Below are 12,845 nucleotides of genomic sequence, written 5' to 3' on the forward strand. Positions count from 1 at the left end.
ATAAATGAAAAGAAGATCGATGTCACTCCCTTAAGGTATGAACCCCTGATGCCAGGCACAGAGCCCCAAGACACCGGTTTCTCAACTGGGGACACATGAATCTTAGGGACCTCAGATTCACTCCAATCCTATATGCCAGAAACCCTTTAAAAGTTGCCCAGGCAATAAAAATTTTAAAAACAATAAGCCCACTTACTGAATGTTCATGTACCTAGCACTGTGCTAGGTGTAATTTGTACAAACTAAGTTAATCTGGACTGTATGATGGAGGCATTTTATTATTCTCATTTTATAAATAGAAAACAAATACTCAGACAACTTAAATGACTTGCCTAAAGTCATATAGTTGGAGAATAGGGACACCTGGATTGAATCCTGATCTGTGTCACTCCAGCTTCTAAGGTCCTGACCTCCATGCACAGTGATGAGTCCAGGCCTTGTTCTGGAACAGCCTGACCCAGTCCCCTCACTGCAGACCATGACCCTGTCTTCTACTACAACGTGAGTGTAGCCATTGTCCTTGGTGTTTTTCTTACTTAAACTATCCTTCTATTTAGAGTTTAGTCTATTATCTTTTAGCTAATTTTGTTATTTTTAAAAATATTTTTGCTGCCTAGCTCTGAAATTTCTTAAGACCTTAAGTCTATAGAAAGTTTTTAAAGTAATCCATTCTTTCAATTAAAAAAAGGTAGGCATCTTTTCTTCTCAGATTGCTACCCAGTATTCTTCAGTAATCTATTTTTTTTCTCAGATGAACCACTAAAGGAGAACAACAGGGACTGTTGTGAAAATGCAATGCAATGCAATGATATGTGTAAATGGTAAATCATGGTGCTTGGTACAAAGAAAGCATCCTGTTAGTTCCATGGCACACCACACTAAGAGTTCCCTCTTCACAGACTGGTCTAGAACGTCCTTAGCCTCTCCAACTATATGGACTGTCTTGCTTGAGTTATTTCTGGGCAATAAGAACATAGACATTGTGATTCTCCATGCCAGTTTTATTAAAAAACAGAGAAATATGCTCTTAGTATGTGCCAGAAAACTCAGGAATTGTCCTTTTGACATCATCTAAACAATCATGCCACCCTTTTCTTTTTCTTGCCAGAATTACTTTGCAATAAATGTGTAAATAAAAAGGTCTCAAAGTCTTGATCATTGGGCATTTTGTTATCTAATACTGAGGTCCATGTAACTATGTTTAAAAAATGTTAAATAATATTTAGGTTCAAACAGAATTCTAGTTTTCTAGCACTCTGCACTTAAATCCCAGTATTAACTCATATCTGGAATGGAGTTATCATTTGTTTGTACTTTCCAAAAAGTCGTGAAGGTCAGGAAAATGAAATTTTGTAGTTTTTAGTGGTCACTAATAAATGATTCTAGAGTACATTTCTGAGAAACAAATACATCTAGTTCATTTAGAATAAAATCCAAATTTCCAAGGAATTCCATGAGATACACATAATTCTCATATTAAGATAGAAAAGCTGAGACCTTGAGAAGTTAATTTGTCAAAGGGCACAAAGCAAGTACTACTGATGACTTGTGCTTCTCTGCCTGGGTTTCCCAGACAATAAGCAGGCTGAGAAACTGGTGAAGGCTCCCAATGAAAGGAGCTTATGCAGGCTCAGCATCCCAGGTGTCAGGCTTCCTTCCCCCAGAGAACTGCAATATTGCATAGGTCCTAAGACCTTCAGATACTGGGGCAAGAGCATCCCAGATGACTCCTATAAATAGCTAGTACCCAAAATCCAACTGGCCAGTTTATTCCTTTCTTGACAAAGCCACTTTCTCATGTTTGCCCTTTAAGAGTGAGACCCTCAACTTCATCAGTGGAAGCCTTGGTTCTGGTATACCATTCTGTGCAGTGGTAAGAGACAGGCAGACATGGGTATCTGTGTCACTGATCTTGCCTTGTGTTATTTCTTTTTATCCAGTAAAGCCCATTTCTTATCCCTTGATATAAACTGATGTGGGATTCACCCCAATCCTTTGCCTGACAGGGAGCAGCCTTGATGGAGGTCACTCAGCACCATACTGCCTTTCTACCTTGAATGCAGACACTGTTCTAAATTTCTTTTGGTAGAAAAGAGAATTCCTAAATTAATTACAAGCAAAAGAAGAATCCCCCATTTGTTCAGAAACATGGCCACAATAACTATGCCTGGTGTAACACCATTAAAATTAGCCTCTCTTACTTCCTCTACTTCTTCACTCTTTCACCAAAAAATAAAACTCATATATACATGTTCTAATATTAATTACATCTTTATCTACTTTAGTCTACTGAAAACAAACTAGTTTATCTTTTAAGGCATTTTAAATGTTATCATATTAATTCTGTAGGAAAACACCAGAATTTTCCCCTGCTCCATCTCTAATCTTCCTGCTGTTTCATTTTTCCCTGTAAATACTTAACTTTAAGTTAGCTTCACAATTCCTCTCCTGCCTGGGTTGCTCAGATCTTCATGGCTCATATACTTCCAGAACTTGGAAATGTATTAACTTCTCAGCCTTTCTTATTTTATGGAGCAAATATTTATTCAGAATCTATGATTTACCAGCACCGTGATAGGTGCTTGGTATATATTTGAAAATAAAACTAACACAGTTTCTGCACTCCTAGAACTTACACTCTACTGCAGGAGAGAGATAATAAGCAATTACATAAGTGTTTATAAAACATCAAATTGTAAAGTTTTATGAAAAAAATAGAGGTAATAGAGAGTAAAAAAAATGAACAAAAATCATTACAGCCTGGCACCCCCTCTGTATCCTCTCTCTCTCTCCCTCTTGGAGACCTCTAATCAGACACTTTCCCCTCTCTGTGTCACTTCATACCAGTATCTCTTCCTCCAACCCTGCTCTCCTTCTCCTTAGGCTTGTCTCTGTCTCCTAACATCTTCCAAAAATATGCTTTATATTAATTCACCCAGTTAATTTTAATTGAAGTTATTGAAGTTATTTTCAATAAACTAAATGCTATCATATTGGCAACAATTGAAGTTATTTTCAATAAACTAAATGCTATCATATTGGCAACAATTCACAAAGGAGAGAAATTTGATTTGTGAAACATCATAGTACAATCACTGGACCTCCAAGCTTGTAATGCTCTAGAAATTCACATGCACAGTTCCATCTGGACAGAGAGCTATCAGGCAAACAAGGCCAGATTTATGCATTCTTTTTAAAATTGCTGCTGAAAAAGTAATTTCAAACATTTAAACTCAGCATCACTTTTTAAAACTTGAAGTGGGCAAGTGCAACTGAAGTGTACTAATGACTTCCGGTGTAGCTTTAGCCTACATTAATCAGGAGTGTTCTCATTGTTTGCAGATAGACTTTATAGAAATGGCTTTGCAAGCTTTTGCTTACCCATTCTGGCAGTTGGAAGCAGAATAATTTATTTGTGAAGCATCCTTTATGCAAACTATATCCATTCCCCAAATGTTCCCTTGAATTAAATAAGGCAAGAGTGTAGACAAAATAAATTAAAGAAAATCATAGCATGCAAATATTATAGAAGGAATTAATTAAAACCTGATGGCATTTGACCAGAAAAAGAAAGGGAGAAACTAATAAGTATGTTCAAGAAAAGGAAAAATAACTTCGCATGATGTTTGGAGGAAATGGAATGTTGAAAGTGATAGAGAATAGTTGAAACTGGAATTATTATGAAGGGGGCAATAGATTATTTTACCAAAAAGAGAATAAACAGAATTCAGAGTTAAATGCGACTTCTATGTTAGATAAGTCTACAGTTAAATATAGAATAGGATTTTCTTCTAAGAACTTACCACAAATTGCATTCAGCTAAGATGTAGTTGTAGTATATCGGATAGGAAGAATTTTAATAAAGTAGGTGTTTAGGCCTCCTCTGATATATTTGTTTCAGAAGTGTAATAACTGTAATGAAATAAGAAAGAATACACTGCACCTACTTGAATAACTCTGCCCAAACATTTCTGGATAAAGTCAAAATGGTTATGCATTCTTCTAAAATAATGTCACAATGTCTACTACTAAGATAATTAAGCAGTTGGGTCACTGGGATTATTAGATCTTCTGGTTGCCTGTGGGTTTGAAAGGATCCTTTCTATACCAAGCCTAGGTAAAAATTTATTTTAAATGTCAAATACTGAATAAAATCATGGTTTAGTGGTGGAGATGTTCAACAGTTGATTATAGTACACCATGCTAAGAGATGCTAGAGAGTTTCACAAAGTTGTTAGAGAGCAGAGGTAGAATTCCTAACCTAGCCTGGGAAGAGTCAGGGAGGACTGCACAACTGGTATGATACTTGCAATGGCTCTTAAAAGATGACCAAGAATATAAAGTTGACAAGGACATTTTAGACCTAAGGGACAGCATGTGCAAAGACACAGAAGTGTGAAGGTCTCTGACCAACCACCTCCCAATGTTTGGCAATGCTTGAGCATGAGGAGAACTGGGGAAAGAGCAAGAATGAAACTAGAAGGCATGCAGTAGCCGGATGTGGAGGAGGCTTGTTTCAGGGAGACAGGACTAGTCCTATGGGCCAGGCAAGAGCCCAGGGTGGAAAAGACTGGGTGGGGTCTATGGTGAACTACATAGCCTGGATTCTTTCCCAAAGGAGGCATCCCCTAACCAGTTTCAGTTGTTTATTGATTGCATAATGTGAATGCAATATTTTGTATGAAATATTGCTGTGTCTAAATGAGGAAGTTAATTTAAGCTTTAAGAAATTAGACTATACAATATTATGACATAGTATGAGTGTGTTTCATGTTTGGTAATTGCAATCATTGTTGCTTTTGTTGTGGTCATCCATGTACAATGCTTGGTGTCAGTCTATTTATCTCTTGTAAAAATAAAATACAGTGTGTGTGTGTGTGTGTGAAAAAAAAAAAAAGCAGCTAAACCCCATTATAAAAATAAATTACTTTTAAAAACCCATAAAAAAAAAAAAAAAGAAATTAGACTATAGGCCAAAACAAACACTTCCATGAGCAAATTCAGGTTGAACAGGCTTCCATTGTGTAGCCTCTGCTGTAATATACATAAGAATAGTACATAAATTGAATTAATCCTAACTCATGATATACATAGTCTTCTAGATCTAGAAGCTGGATTTGTAATTCTATATTAATGTTATCAATATATCGTCTTGTAGTTTCTTTTCTCTTAAAGGGAAGAAAATATTTGAGTTATATGAGAGCTGCCATTAATCAATGTAACTATATCTTTTTGTATTTTATCCTATAGAACAAGGGTACCCACATTTATATACGTAACAGAATCTTGCAGGATGTTTGTTAAAACTTTAGATTCCTGCCATTTACTCAAACCAAGAATACCAAAATCCCAGGATCCAGGAATCTGCCTTTTCAGCAAGCTTTCCAGATTTTTCTGATACAACGGTCTCATAACCACACACTGACAACCTCTTTAAAGAATGTTCAGTGTGAATGAAAAGATCCATCCCATTTTTCACTGCATACACTGAACATGACCTGAAGCAGAGGCTAATCAAAGTCCAGAAAGCTGAGACAATCAGACTTAAAAATTAGAACCTACCTGATGATGGAGGACCTACGTCTGTCTCATTGAGTCTCCTCCTTTAGACTTGAAATCACTCACGGAGAAAAAACCTGTAAGCAACAGAGAGTCAAGCACTTTCCCGTGATCTGGCTCTCCCTTACATGCCACCTTTCTTAACCTCTAGCCGACATGCTCATAATTACAAAAACAAACAAATAAAAACCTACCACATTGCATTTCTTACCATTCTATAGTCTTATAGAACTTTTTTACATATTAATGCCTTGTAGAGCCTTGGTTTACTGCCTGCAAAGCACTTTCCCCTATTCAATTCTTCACCCAGCAAACACTCATCTATCCTTTAAGACTAGAGCCAACTGAGAGCTCCTTACTGGTAAAGCTCTCCCATAAGCCCAGGTGATTTATTGCTCTTACCTATGGTTCCCACAGCAACTGGTTCAGATGGTTGTAACAACACATTTCATTACAATTATATTTATTTGACTATCTCTTTTATTAGACCTTATAGTCTAAATAGTACATTTGGTAGCCCTTCACAGCACCAAGTAATGGACTCAAGTTTAAATGTATTTGTGAAAAGACTGCCAATGTGGAGGACACTAGAGTAATTAAGCCACAGACCATCAACCCAGCCCATCCATGGCTGAGTTGATTAATCGTTTAAAATCTTTTAGTCAGATAGAGGTCTATTAAGAAATTCAAAATCAGTTCAATCACTAGATATTACATTTTATATTCCACTGTCTTAATTGGTGAGATCTATTCCACTGTTAACATCTAGATTGTTCACAATGTAGGAGTTTTCTTTACCAGGAAGTCGTTGTACTAGTAAAGGACAGGATCTCTATTAAAACTCATTTAATAACTTAGAGAGAGACAGCAGGCAATACCATAAAGATCTTGGAGTCAGATAAGCCTAGGTTCAAACCATAAATATACCACCGTGTGACCAAGTTATTTTATTACCTTGAGCCTCTATTACTTCACCTTAAAATGGAAATTGTCTCACAGGGCAAAGAGCTAATTAGATGATTAAATATATGAGAAAGTACTCAGCATATTGGCTAGCTCATGGTAATCACTCACAAATTTGTTACTGTTGTTGTTGTATCAAACAGTTGCACCAGGGACAAGTCATGATTAGAACATGCTGACTTTGACGGAGCACAGATATGAGATATGAGAATAAGCCTCAGAGCCTATTGATCTTACAGAGCCCAGAGTCTGTTCCTTGACTTTTTTTTCTTTTTTTTTTTTAAACATCTTTACTGAGGTATAATTGATACACAAGAAACTGAACATACTTAAAGTATACAACTTGATGAGTTCTGACATATATATATACACCCATGAAACCATCACCCCTATCCAGGTAATAACTATATCCATCATCTCCAAAAGTTTCTTCCTTTTTAGTCCCAGAAGTTTGAATTTGTCAGTGTGCCAAGAGTTAACTGATCTCTGAGGGGCTGGAACTGATCTCTGAGGGGCTGGTTTATAACAACAAAATTCTCAAGAGATAGGTGGTAAAGCAGACACTAGCAGATTTGTTAATTTATCATGGAAGAAGAAATACTTCCAACAAATTCAGGGCACTCTTTCCCTGGTATTAGACACAGGAGACTTCAGTAGTCTGAAAATGAATGCATCATCAGAAGGTTGCTCAGTGACAAAGAATCAGAGCAAAGGAATTGGATGCTCTTGAGGAATATGTTAACAGAGACGTAGCAAAGCCAGCAATCTCTCCTTGTCCCCCAATCCTGTTCACTTTTCTACTGGTCAGACTGGGTCTTCTGGATAACGTTTTTCTATATTGGGCAAAATTCCTCCTTTTCTAGACTTAATTAGGTAAGACTCCTCTTTTGTTCACAGGAACATGTACACTGCAGATGACTCAGTGACACTTTTCCTTGTTTTAGCCTGGTCACTTTAGTAAGGTGTAGACACTGCATATAATTCAGTCAATTATTTTATTCATTTATTTATTTATTTATTTATTTTTTTTGGCTGCGTCAGGTCTTAGTTGCGGCATGTGAGATCTTTCACTGTGGTGTGGGCTCTTCATTGTGGCATGTGGGCTCTTCGTTGTGGTGCACAGGCTCCAGAGCACGTGGGCTCTGTAGTTTGCGGCACCAAAGCACAGTAGTTGTGGCACGTGGGCTCTGTAGTTTGCGGCACCAAAGCACAGTAGTTGTGGCACGTGGGCTTAGTTGCCCCGCGTCATGTGGGATCTTAGTTCCCCGATTCTTTACCACTGGACCACCAAGGAAGTCCTTCAGTCAATTATTTTTAAACTTCATGGTTATGTCTGCAGATAATTAAACTCTTGGATGTTGTGTGCTAAGTCCTATGAGATACCCTCACAGAGGATGGTTTTATCTACCTACAAGAATTGAAGTCACCTTGCTGTGGCTCCTTTAGAAATGGCAGCACCAATACTCACTGGTCCCACTTAGACTCATAAAACATTTTCATTTTATACTGCAGAAGGACTAGCAGCTTTGACTCTGTAATGTGGCTTCACAGTGAATGCCGTGGTCATTTCTCAAGGATACTTGGTGTTATGGGTAGTCTTCTCTTCACCTTTAGTAGATGATTTACAGAAAGATTTAAATGTGTTTCAGAAAGTTAAGCATGTCAGCACATGTCAAAACACTTAAATTATAGTGATTTGATGTCAATATCAAAAGACCTCTTGCTATAATTAATGTCCTCCATGAACTGAGTCTCTTTGAAATGACTTTTACCACACTCTTAAACAAGTTAACTACTGCACATATTTCCTAATTGAAATATTCCTAGCATTAATTTTTATGGAATTAAAGAATTTTAAAGGCTAGAAATTATTTGATCTTTCTCAGAGTGGGAAAATTTTGTCTCCAATAAGAGCTTAATAAAGGAAACTCCTCTCTATTAATAGAGAATGATATACAATTTAATTTATATCTACATGGTAAGAAAAATTGTTATTGTGAAATAATAAAGCTCAGAAAAGGAAGCTGCATCATAGGTCTGGATATTTGGTGCATAGTAGGGACGCAAGCAATGCCAAATGAGAGCTTGAAACTTGTCATCATGGTGTAAAGTTTTTATTACAAAAGAATTTACATTGCTTTTGACTTGAGATTACTTTTTAGAAATTTCTCCTTCAATTTCAAATTAATAAATGGTTACTGAGCACTGGCTAGGCAAGCAAACACCATGCACTAGTCAGGAGCATAATTTCTCTGGTTTATTGATTTATAGACGTGCAAATTTGCTTTGCTTTGATTTGATTTTATAGGCCATACTTCAATTATGTTTGTCAATTTCTAAATTATTTATTCTTAAAAATAATAAAATCAATAATAAAAACGTCTGGGCTTGTAGTCTCCTGTGACTTGCCCAAAAATCATTTGTCAAATAAACTGTTGGTCCTTTAAGCAGTTTTTAATAGAGTCTCCAATAAAACTACTGAGTTAACTGTTTTCAACCTGTTATACAGTCAGGGAACATGTAAGTTGTGCTCAGTGCTGGGAACACAGTGTGAATGAAAACAAATGAAGTGCCATCTTTAGTCTGTGTGACTCCTTGAAGGCTTGGACTCTATCTTATACTAACACATAGACCTCCACTTTTGGCTACGTCCAACCACCAGGGCTCCTTTCGCAATTTTTAGGAATGTACATTTTGCCTGGCAGTTCTCCACCCAGCTCTTTGGTTGCTGTGGGACAGTGGGACTCACACTTTCTCCACCGGCAGAGCACTGGACACACGCTGTTCTCTGAAGGAGTATAGCTGATCTGGCATACAAATGAGGAAGATGTTTTCTGCAGAAATAGGACTCTACTGCCTGAATAAATTATATAATTATAACCAGGAGTATATTGTTTCACATGTTAAAAAGCTGTTGAATAAAGCAAAATTGAGAGCTTTGAAAATAAATTTGAGCCAGTGAAAGAAGAGTTAAGTATTTATTTATTTATTTATTTTTTTTTTAAAATAAATTTATTTTAATAAATTTATTTATTTATTTATTTTTAGCTGTTCGGTCTTCGTTTCTGTGCGAGGGCTTTCTCTAGTTGTGGCAAGCGGGGGCCACTCTTCATCGCGGTGCGCGGGCCTCTCACTATCGCGGCCTCTCTTGTTGCGGAGCACAGACTCCAGACGCGCAGGCTCAGTAATTGCGGCTCACGGGCCTAGCCGCTCCGCGGCATGTGGGATCTTCCCAGACCAGGGCTCAAACCCGTGTCCCCTGCATTGGCAGGCAGATTCTCAATCACTGCGCCACCAGGGAAGCCCAAGAGTTAAGTATTTAAATAACATTATTTGAGAATGCTGATGAACTGAAGAATCAATGAACACTTTAAGGTTAATAGAGGATATTCAATAGTCGTCCTTCATTGGGGAGGAGGACACTAATCATGATGACAATCATACTCAGCAAATGTGCTCAAAGTATATCCAGGAGGTGCTCTCCAGATGCTCTGCCTACCCTCACTTGCCTGACCCATAAACGTGACCAGCAGAACAGTCAAAGAGGTTTGAGAAAAGAGGCAAGGGCAGGAGTACAAGAATTTCCCACGAGCTGGCATGGGATCCTCATCAACCATATGCACATGCAGAGTTTCTGACACTTGTCCAGGATTTTGGCACTGGGCTCAGCAGATATTCAAGTGTTCTTCATGCTGCTGTAATGCACATGCGTGTATCTAGGTTGTCGAATGAGCTCAACTGCATGGAGGGATTCTCCTGAAAACAAGGATCATGCCTTATCCAGCTCTGAGTTCTCTGTGCTGAAAATTGAGCCTTCACATAGAAAGAATTCTTTAGAAGTTTGTTGTATGTATGAATGACCAAAACAACATTTTTCTAATCATATATAATATAAATAATGCATATTGTGAAGACAAATTTAATTCAACACCAAAAGTCCAGTTACAATACAACAAGGTTGACGCATGCACTCACTAAAGTCACTAACATCCTGTTTTTGAGCATTCTTCCTCATGGCCAGTTTGGCTGCTATAGGCCACATCATTCCCCAGTGTGCTTCATCTTGGATAGCAGAGAGAATACAGAATGATGTTTCAAGGAGCCTGCCTTGCCTATGAGGTAAGCAGCTAGTGTCCTTCAAGACTTAAAAAAAAATTAGATTCATTTGGCTAAGTGGCCTTAGAATATCTGTTGTAGGAAACTTATTCATAACTTAATAGGCTCTATGTTGTCATTTTTGTTTAAAACATGAAGTATGACTGCTAATATTTTGATAAATTAGAAACCTCTCCTATCCTTTCTTACTTTTGTGCTCCTCCTGTTTTCTACTGATTCAGTATTTGCTAGTCGTGTACCAGATGTAAGTCTAACACCATTGTGTGAAAAATAATAATAATAAAGAAAGAAGAGAGGTAGGGAGGGAGGAAGAAAGAAGAGAAGGAGAGATAACTTATTGCTTTTTAGCATAGATTCTATGATAGATTTTATACAGGGGCCATCTCATGATTTTTAAAAGCCACACACCCCCCAAGAAAAGGAAATCAACCAGAGGATACTTATAATACCGACCTGGGAAATAGTTTTAAAGACTTTTGCTATGAGTTGAATTGTGTCCCCCAAATATTCATATGTTGAAGTCCTAACTCCCCAACTCAGACTGTGACCTTGGAAATAGGGTCACTGCAGATATAATTAGTTAAGATGAGGTCATAGTGGGGTAGGGTAAGCCCTTTCTTATAAAAAGGGAAAATTTGGTGGGATTAGGCTGCAGCAGGACTGGACTGGAGTATCCAGAATGGCTTCACTCAAATGCCTGTTCTTTCCACATGGTGGCTCCAGCAGAGCGGCCATACTTCTTCCATGGTGGCTCAGGGCTCCAAGACCAAGTGCTCCAAGAGCTAAGAAGCGAAAGCTGCCACTTTCTTAAGCCCTGGACTGAAAAACTGGCGCAATATCATGTCTGCAATATTTTATTAGAGCAAGCACAGGGCTTGCTCACACTTCAGGGGAGGTGACATAGACCCATGTCTTGTCTTGGAGTGTCTAAGAATGCGCAGCCTTCTTTAATCTGCCACATGACTCTTATCAAAGCTCACTCCAGGTGTACTTTGAAAAACCATTACATTAATTATAATTAATAGATCATTTTGATTTTTCCAGATCTTTTTTCAGGCAGGGGTTTATGAATTAAGGGGCTAAACATATCTTCAAATCAGCCTCTACCTTGTCCCCTTCAGTCAGCATTTATGTGTCTCATTATATCCTATGTGTGCATTCAATTTTATAATTATGTTTATAAATGAATTCATAACTGTTCAAAAATTATAATATCCTTAAAGCACCTTATCTTGTATAATTTCTCTCAGAAGATAAAAAAGGTGGTGGGGGGTAAGATTTAGATACAGAAATGATCACAGGACCATGCAAAGATGAAGGCAAAGATTGGGGTGATGCTTCTGTAAGCCAAGGAATGCCAAAGATTTCTAGCAGACCATCAGAAGCTAGGCAAGAGGCAGAAGAGATTCTCACAGCCCTCAGAAGGAACCAACCCTGCCAACACCTTGACCTTGGTCTTGCCTCTTCCAGGACTGCTAGATGATATATTTCTGTTACTTAAGTGGCCCAGTTTGTGATACTCTGTTATAACAGCCTTAGCAAATGAATACACCTTCTTTGAAGTCATTGACTGGAAACAATAGTGTCTGTTTTGTCAAGACAGTCTCCTACCACACTCCCACCCCCACTGAAACCACACTATGGGACAACCTTGAGCTCTGCCTTGGCTGAAGCGTTAAAAATCACTTAACATTGAAACAAATGCTGTATCTTATCTGGTGATTACACAAAGCAGAAGCAGCACTAGATCAGAGGTGCTCCTCATAGAGCTTTCCTATTGTTTACCCTGAGCAATGGCGAGGCCAGGGAGCCGCTGACTGATACAGTACATTATGTTAATGTAAGAGATATTAATAAGCTCAAGGGCAGGGATGAAGCCTTCTCCTTATTGTTGTTCCCCATAGATTCCAGCTCAGGGCTGAGCACAGAACTATTACTTATTATTTAATCTTTGATATAAGACACTACAAGTCTCGAGAGTTCATTTTTGTTTTAAAATCTTCTGAATAAAAATATAAGTAAAACAACTTTTTTTCACTATTTGTAAATGTCAATAACAATAGGTAGAAAACAAACCAGTGAATTTGTTTTCTTCCTGAGAAAGCTTTTCAGTAGGGCGACCGCAAAGAAAGACAAGCTAGTCTCTGTCGCCATCTAGTGTAGTAAGAGGGTTATAACAGTATAGAGCTTAAATTTAAACTCAATCC

The 12,845-nt window shown here is 37.8% G+C and overlaps 1 long non-coding RNA gene across 1 annotated transcript in view; it reads right to left on the minus strand.

The window, feature by feature from the left end:
• The window catches only part of LOC118896758, an 88,056-nt gene extending 78,684 nt beyond the window's left edge, over positions 1-9,372 (minus strand). Inside the window, exons 1-3 of the long non-coding RNA XR_005020283.1 lie at positions 9,272-9,372; positions 5,563-5,636; positions 3,804-3,912 (exon numbers count right to left, since the gene is read on the minus strand). This is a non-coding gene — a long non-coding RNA (uncharacterized LOC118896758). The remainder of the gene's footprint in view (positions 1-3,803; positions 3,913-5,562; positions 5,637-9,271) is intronic.
• Between the last annotated feature and the right edge of the window lie 3,473 nt (positions 9,373-12,845).

Source organism: Balaenoptera musculus, chromosome 6, assembly GCF_009873245.2.
Source record: "Balaenoptera musculus isolate JJ_BM4_2016_0621 chromosome 6, mBalMus1.pri.v3, whole genome shotgun sequence".
Taxonomy (NCBI): domain Eukaryota; kingdom Metazoa; phylum Chordata; class Mammalia; order Artiodactyla; family Balaenopteridae; genus Balaenoptera; species Balaenoptera musculus.